Raw genomic sequence first — 8,835 nt, forward strand, 5'->3', positions numbered from 1 at the left:
AATTTCTCTTTTTTTTTTTTTTTGAGACAGGGTCTGGCTCTGTCACCCAGGCTGGAGTGCAGTGGCTTGATCTCCGCTCACTGGCTCACTGCAGCCTCTGCCTCCCAGGTTCAAGCAATTCTTGTGCCTCAACCCCAGGCAGCTGGGATTACAGACACACACTGCCATGCCCGGCTAACTTTTGTATTGTTAGTAGAGATGAGGTTTCACCATATTGGCCAGGCTGGTCTTGAACTCCTGACTGCAAGTGATCTGCCCACCTCAGCCTCCCAAAGTGCTGGGATTACAGACGTGAGCCACCGTTAACCATTTTTCTATCTCCTGTGGGAAAGAGCACAGTGAAAGAACAGATGAAGCTGAGACATGTAAGTGAACTCCTCCCTCCTCTCCATTTAGAGTAAAATAGGATTATTCATACTGAGACTCTCCCTGGTTGCAAAGAGATAATCTGTGCAACTGGGTTTTCACAATTATTCCCTACCCTGTGCTTTCCTCATCTGTCTTCCTCATAGTCAGCTCAGGCTGCTAAAACAAAGCACCATAACTGGGTGGCTTTTGAACAAGAAAAGTTTTCTTCTCACAGTTCTAGAGGCTGGAAATCCAAGATCAAGTTTCTGGCAGATTCAGTGTCTGATGAGGGCCTGCTTTCCAGTTTATAGACAGTGCCTTGTTGCTGCCAACTTACATGGTGGAAGGAGAGGACGAGGAGCTCCCTGGGCTTTTTTTTTTTTAAATGTATTTATTTTATATAAGGGCACTATCTTAGTCCATTTTGTGTTGCTAAAAGGAACATCTGAGGTTGAGTAATTTATTTTATTTTAAAAACTGGCCAGGCATGAGGCTTATCCTGTAACCCTAATCCTTTAGGAGGCCAAAACAGCAGGATTGCTTGAGGCCAGGAGTTCAAGACCAGCCTAGGCAAGATAGTAAGACCCCATCTCTACTAAAATTTAAAAAAATTAGCTGTGTGTTGTGAAATGTGCTTGTAGTCCCATCCACTTGGGAGGCTGAGGTGGGAGGAATTCAAGGCTGCAGTGAGTTATCACTGAGCCACTGCACTCCAACCTGGGTAATAGGGCAAGACCTTGTCTCTATTAAGAAAAAAAAATCTTTATGTGGGTCACTATTCTGGGTGGCTGCAAAGTTCAAGACTGGGCATCTGCATCTGGTGACAGCCTCATGTCGCTTCCACTCATGGGGGAAGATGAAGGGGAGGTGGTGTGTGCAGAGATCAGGTGGTAAGGGCAGAAGCAAGAGAGAGAGAGAGGAGAGGTGCCAGGCTCTTTTTAACAACCAGCACTGGGGAAACTAACAGACTGAGAACTCACTCACTCCTGAGGGAGGACATTAATCAATTGATGAGCGACCTGCCTCCATGACCCAAACACCTCCAATGAGACCCCACCTCCAACACTGCCACACTTGGGATTAACTTTCAACTTGAGATTTAGAGGGGGCAAACTTACAAACGATTGCAGGCACTAATACCACTCATGAGGGCTCCACCTTCATGATCTAATCACTTCCTAAAGGCCTTACCTCTTAATCCCATCACAGTGGGGATTCGATTTCAACTTGAATTTTGGGCGGACACCAACTTTCAGTTCATAGCATCATCTCAGTAACTGTCCCATAGGTGGTCACTCAGGCCCCAAAGAAACCCTCCTCCATTCCCTTCCTCCCTCCCACCCACAGTCAATCATCCCCAAGCTCCATCAGCTCCATCTTTAAGGGCCAACCCACCTCTGCCACATCTCACCATCTCCGCTGCTATCCCTGTCACCTGGGCCCACCATTCTCTCTCCTGGACAGTCTCCATAGCTACCTCTGTCAGATTTATTTATTTATTTATTTATTTATTTATTTTTATTTATTTATTTAAGACAGGGTCCTGCTCTGTTGCCCAGACTGGAGTGCAGTGTCATGATCATGTCTCACTGCAGCCTCAATCACCTGGGCTCAAGCAATCCTCCCATCTCAGCCTCCCAAGTAGCTGGGATTACAGGCACCACCATATCTGGCTAATTTTTTTTTTTAATTTTTTTTTTTTATTTTTAGTACAGATGAAGCCTCACTATGTTTCCCAGGCTGCTCTTGAACTCCTGGGCTCAAGTGATCCTCCGGACTTGGCCTCCCAAAGTGGGATCACAGGCATGAGCCACCATGCCCAGCCCATCAGATGTTAATGCTACATGCACTTGCTTAAAATCCTCCAGAGAATTCTCTCTGCTCTTGGAATAATTCCCACAAACCTCGGCGTGGCTGTATAGGCTCTGTGCCATCAGATCTGTCCCTGCTCCTCTCTCCCAACTCCTCCTTTCACTTGCTCATTCACTCAGTTCCAGCCACACTGCCCTGGGAGCTGCTCCCACCACGGGGATTCCTAATGCACTGGTCTCTCTCATGCAGTGGGGGCCTCGCCCTCCTTTTACTCAGTGTCTATCAGCACTCACCTCCTCCAGAGCCCTCCCTGACCACCACACCTACAGCCAGGCCCTCCCTCCTCCACGCTCCCTCCTGCACCCCAGCCTCCTACCCGAGTGTCACTTCTTTATACTTGCCACCACCTGAAATTAGATCATATATTTACCCCTTTACTTGTTCAGTTGGCCTTGTCCATTAGAATATAAGCTTCCAAAGGGCAGGAGCTTTGCCTATAATGTTAGGCCGGGCATAAAATGAGCACTCCACCGGGCGCGGTGGCTCAAGCCTGTAATCCCAGCACTTTGGGAGGCCGAGGCGGGTGGATCACGAGGTCAGGAGATCGAGACCATCCTGGCTAACATGGTGAAACCCCGTCTCTACTAAAAATACAAAAAACTAGCCGGGCATGGTGGCGGGCGCCTGTAGTCCCAGCTACTCGGAGGCTGAGGCGGGAGAATGGCGTAAACCCGGGAGGTGGAGCTTGCAGTGAGCTGAGATCCGGCCACCGCACTCCAGCCTGGGCGACAGAGCGAGACTCCGTCTCAAAAAAAAAAAAAAAAAAAAAAAAAAAACATTTGATGAGTGTGTGAAAGAACAGACTGGGTTATGTAATTGTGCCTCCTTACCTATATGACCATGCGGTGGGGTTTACGGTGGGTGTGGTGGTGATGGCTACAGGGCTATAAGCAAATATGGGACAGGGAGTCTAAGAAATGTTCTCAAATTTTAGTAAGCAAAGCATCCTCTACAGAACCTGTCTTAAAACATGAAAGTTCCGTAGTGCTACCCCCAGAGGTATGATTTGGTAGGTCAAGGATAGGGCTTGGGAATTCACATTTTTATTAAGATTTTCTTCATCCAGGATTTGTAGGCCACCTTTTCAGAAGATTTTTGCTCTATAGCTGTACTACCCAATGCAGTAGTTCATAGCCAGTGTGGCTCCTGAGCCCTTGAAATGCAGCTCCTCTGAACTGAGATGTGCTGTAAATGTAAAATGCACACTGGAGTTTGAAGAGTTAATACAAAGAAAAAGGAATGCAAAATATCTCATTAATAATGCTTTACACTGATTACATATTGAAATGATAATCTTGTAGATATACCGTGTTAAATAAAATATACCATTAGGCTTAATTTCACATCTTTCTTTGTACTTTTAATGTGGCTACTAGAAAAATGTAAATACTATATTCAGCTCACATTATACTCCTATTGAACAGAGCTGATCTATAAGTTCCATGGAAGATGACAAGTCTTCACAGCTGAAATAAAGGCTGGATCTCATTCTATGGGCTCATCTTTAGCTATGATTTCTTGTAGAAGATATTGAAAAATGTGGCAATGAAAGTTACCACAAGCATCAAACCAGTCCTGTTTAAATCTGGAAAATAGTTATCCAAGGCTTGTTACCATATGATCATGAGAGTGTTTCACCATGGATTTCTGATCACAGATGTGGCACATTATTAAAATATCACTTTTACAGTCACCCTAGAGGCTAGGGTTATCTGAATATGGAGAAAGAAACAGCTTGTGGAGCTGTTGTGTAAATGAAATTACTAGAAAGTAATGCACTCAATTGCATATTGGCTCGGGGGGTTATTCTTATTAAAATGTTTAGAGAGGACTTTCTGTTCATTTCGGCAGAATTGCTCTTCAAATTAAAAATTTGCTTGACACACTAATAGACCACAGTCCCAAGAGAAGCTTATCCTTTTTTCTTCTTATCCTTGCTAAGCACTTAGATACTGTGCTGATAGGTAGCGCATATTGTCTGCATGAAGCTTATGCGTTAACAACAGCGAGCTGGCACACTCTTACTTGGCCTAAAAGAAATCAGCACAGGCTTTAAGGAAATCAGATGATCTACCTAAAGGAACACAACTCGGTCTCTCTTTTGACAATTGTTGTAAACAAATTTTAATGGAAATTTGCCTTAATTGTGAACAAGTTACTGCTAAAATGGACTTGCTGTTAATGGACTGGAACTCATTGCATAAACAGAATGAAATATAAGCCTTCTCAGGATTCACACTTATAAAAAGCCATTCAGCCAATCAACAAGAGGGCAAAAGCACAAACATTTGATGCATAATGACTTAATTTAGTGCATATGCATTTGAGTCCTCAATGTCAGCACTATGGCAACCAGAACATGGCCACAACAAGTGTCTGGAAATGTCTATTCTTACCTGGACCCAGCAGGCCATGCCCCACTGATTATATAATCTCCCTCTCCCCTTGTTATGGTCTGAATGCTTGCATCCCTCAAAAATTCATGTGTTGGAATCCTCCTAACCCCCAAGGTGATGATATTAGGAGGTCGGCCTTTTGAGAGATAATTAGGTCATGAAGGCAGCATCCTCATGAATGGGATTAGTGTCCTTATAAAATAGGCCCAAGGGAGCTCATTCAGTCTGTCCACCATGTGAGAACATAGTAAGAGGGCACCATCTATGCACCAGGAAATGGGCCTTTTCCAGACAGTCTGTCAGTGCCTGGATCTTGGACTTCACAGCATCTAGAACTGTGATAAATAAATTGCTGTTGTTTATAAGCTACCAAATCTATGGTATTTTGTTATAGTGACTGTAATGGACTAAAACACTCCCTAATTATATTTAAACTTATCAGTGCACTGGGCAGTGACGTATTAAAAGAATGCTCAACGTAATTGACACCATAAGGCTGGATGATTCTTGTAATTTTTAGCCTCAGAAAAAGGCTGGGGAGAGGAGTCAGGGGAAGGAGGTGGGGTGTGTGTGTGTGTGGGGTACAGTAGATGCCTGCTGAGAGAGAAAGAGCTATAATAACATTCTGTGATTCAGCTGACACATCCTTTCTGTGTCCCCTTCAATCACCTGGGTTAATGGGGACCTCGCTAATGTCTGAACCTCATCTCATTTTAACCTTTGGTTTCAAAGCCTCTCTTTTCATGACTTCCCTGCCTTAATTTTTCCCGTATGGTGGGATTATTATTAAGACATTAAATGAGAGTGGACAGGCAGGCAAAGGAAGTGGGTTGCAGGGGAGTTGAGCGTTGCCTGTGTACGTTTCTAGACTGTTCCACTTCACATCAGTGAAAGATTCCCAGTTGATATTATCAAGAAACAAAGCAAATGAAATGCTGAGCACGGACCCCAGTCTTGGTGAAATGCTGAAAGAAAAGAAAGGAAAAAGAAAGTAGCTGTTATTTTTACCCTTCCTCCCACCCCCATGTTTACTACTCTTACTTCTCTTTTGTATTGTTTTGTTGGAAGCACAGCATCAGAAAAGCTCCCAGTATTGAGAGTTAACTCAGTGTTTAGTTCACTCAAACCTGAGAAAGGAGAAGAGAATGCCACCGTGAGGGCCAGGACATGAAGAGGAAAAAAAAAAACAGACAAAAAATCAATATGAACTGAAAATGTGAAAGAAGCACTTTCCAGCAGATGAGTGATATAGATTACAATGTTGAGAGCTGTTTGTGTCCAGAGCTGCGTGCTGCACCTGCTGGGATAAACACTGGTCTAACAGAGGATCCTTGTTTCAAGGAGGCTACCTTTTATTTGGGGGGACAAAACCGTTTTTGAAAGATGGTCAGTGGTTCAAGCTACAGCATGGCAGACTCTCTAGTCTCCAGGAATCCAGGACTCCAGGACCTCAGAGGAGTCAGTGACTGCTGCCAGAAATAGTCAAGGATAGAAAGGAAGGACTTCGCTGAGGCCCGGGAGAAGATTATGGAATGGGACTGAGAACAGTGACGGGGAGTAGAAGGGGGTTTCTGGGGGAATTGTGCCCCATGGTGAGAGCTAGAGGGTTCACAAAGCCATAGACTTAACCCAACACATCTCTCTCATCCTGGAGATAGGGCTTGTTCAATCTAACTGGATGGCTATAATTGAAAATGTGTAGGTATTATGACAAACATGGACATATTAGGTGATAGCAATGCAAAATGCATATGGCTTCTTGATATAAAACACAAGACTTGAAAGCAGCATCTTTGGCTGGGTACTACAGCCACCCTCCTCTGTCACTGAGGGAGGCTTTGGTGGAAAGGGCTGAGAGCCTCTAGACTGTGAACAAAAGTAGGTACGTAAGAACAGTTGGAGATAATAAGTAAACCATTTTGACAGGAGTGAAGAATTTCCTGAAAGGAAGGTCCCTGAGTTAGGTTGTTGGATGCTTTCAGTAGAGAGTTGTTGAAAGTGGTATGTGTGTGTGTGTGTGTGAGAGAGAGAGAGAGAGAGGAAGATAACTTGTGCAAAGCAGGTTTTAATAGAAATAATTTGGCAGTTTCCTAGAGGATAGTTTGACAATAAAAACCAGTCAGGCTAGAAACAGGAAACCAGCTGGAGACAATTGGTAGGGGACAATTTCAATGGTCTAAATGCAAGATGGCACCCAGACAAAGATGGCAGCTGACAGGATGGGAAAATAAAATGGAAGGTGTAACGTTATGAATGAACAGCAAACAGGAAGCAGGATTGGTTGACAGGGATCAGGGAAAGGAGAGAGAATAAGAGAGAATGCTTGGTTTTGAGCCTGGGTGCTGAGAAGACTCACGGTACAAATAAATCCCAACTGCACTCCTACCATATACCAGGCATATGGATAGGTGCTGGGCATCAGTGGTGATGAGACAGACAATGTCCCTTTCTTTGCAGAATGTTCATTGTGCTGGAGGACGGGAAGCAGTCAGAGGGGCAGCAGAAACACCAGAGCAAAGTAGGTCACAGAAACCCAAGGGTGAACAGTTTCGATTTATGGTTCTAAATAAATCATCATGGAAAATGAAAGTCAAAGGACATTGGAAAGTCATTTATAATAAGAAAGAAGAATACCTAAATGCATGATAATAACCGTGACCATGCATTTGTTACTTTCTTACTGTATGCCGGAAGTGGCACTGTGTGCTCTGCACGCTATATTAGTCAGGGTTCTTTGGTGAAATAGCACTGATAGAATTGATTGATTGCTTGATTAATTGGTTATGAGAATTGGCTCATACAATTATGGAGACTGAGAAGGCTCAAGATCAGCTGCCCGCAAGCTAGAGAACCAAGAAAGCGGTGGTGTAGATCAGTGTAAGTCTGAAGGCCTGAGAACCTGTGTGGGAGGGAACATCGGCATGGTATAAGTACCAGACAGCGTCTGGAGGCCCAAGAACCAGTAGCGCTGATGTCCAAAGGCAAGAGAAGATGGATATCCCAGCTCAGAGAAGGAGATAACTTACCCTTCTTCTTCCTTTTTTTTCCCTCAGTGAATTGGAGGATGCCTGCCCACATTGGTGAGGGCAGAACATCTATACTCTGTCTACTGATTAAAATGCTGAATCTTCTGAAAACACCATCACAAGCACATTAAGAAGTGATATTTAGGCCGGGCACAGTGGCTCACGCCTGTAATCCCAGCACTTTGGGAGGCCGAGGCGGGTGGATCACGAGGTCAGGAGATCGAGACCATCCTGGCTAACACGGTGAAACCCCGTCTCTACTAAAAATACAAAAAATTAGCCAGGCGAGGTGGCGGGTGCCTGTAGTCCCAGCTACTCGAGAGGCTGAGGCAGGAGAATGGCGTAACCCGGGAGGCGGAGCTCGCAGTGAGCCAAGATCGCGCCACTGCACTCCAGCCTGGGCGACAGAGTAAGACTCTGTCTCAAAAATAAATAAATAAGTAAATAAATAAATAAATAAAGCAATATTTAACCATCTGTTTGGGTATCCCTTAGCCTTGTCAGGTTGACACATAAAATCAACCATCACACATGCCTTATCTCATTTAATTCTCTAATAACCCAATTAAGTAGGTAATATTAACTTTCTTGTTTTACTGGTGAAGACATTTGCCCAAGTTCAAAGAGCTAGGAAGTAGCATATCTGGGATCCAAATTCAGTCTATCTTATGTTAAAGCTGTTGTGAACTGACTTCGGCAAATAGGTCCATGCACAACTCTTGCATTCTTTTGGGTATATGATGGCACTTAGATGTTTAAGATGAATGAGAGTTAGATATGTCCTTAGATCTTGTTATCGGGCGACAGAGTAAGACTCTGTCTCAAAAATAAATAAGTAAATAAATAAATAAATAAAGCAATATTTAACCATCTGTTTGGGTATCCCTTAGCCTTGTCAGGTTGACACATAAAATCAACCATCACACATGCCTTATCTCATTTAATTCTCTAATAACCCAATTAAGTAGGTAATATTAACTTTCTTGTTTTACTGGTGAAGACATTTGCCCAAGTTCAAAGAGCTAGGAAGTAGCATATCTGGGATCCAAATTCAGTCTATCTTATGTTAAAGCTGTTGTGAACTGACTTCGGCAAATAGGTCCATGCACAACTCTTGCATTCTTTTGGGTATATGATGGCACTTAGATGTTTAAGATGAATGAGAGTTAGATATGTCCTTAGATCTTGTTATC

The sequence above is a fragment of the Papio anubis genome, chromosome 15, assembly GCF_008728515.1.
Source record: "Papio anubis isolate 15944 chromosome 15, Panubis1.0, whole genome shotgun sequence".
Classification (NCBI taxonomy): Eukaryota; Metazoa; Chordata; class Mammalia; order Primates; family Cercopithecidae; genus Papio; species Papio anubis.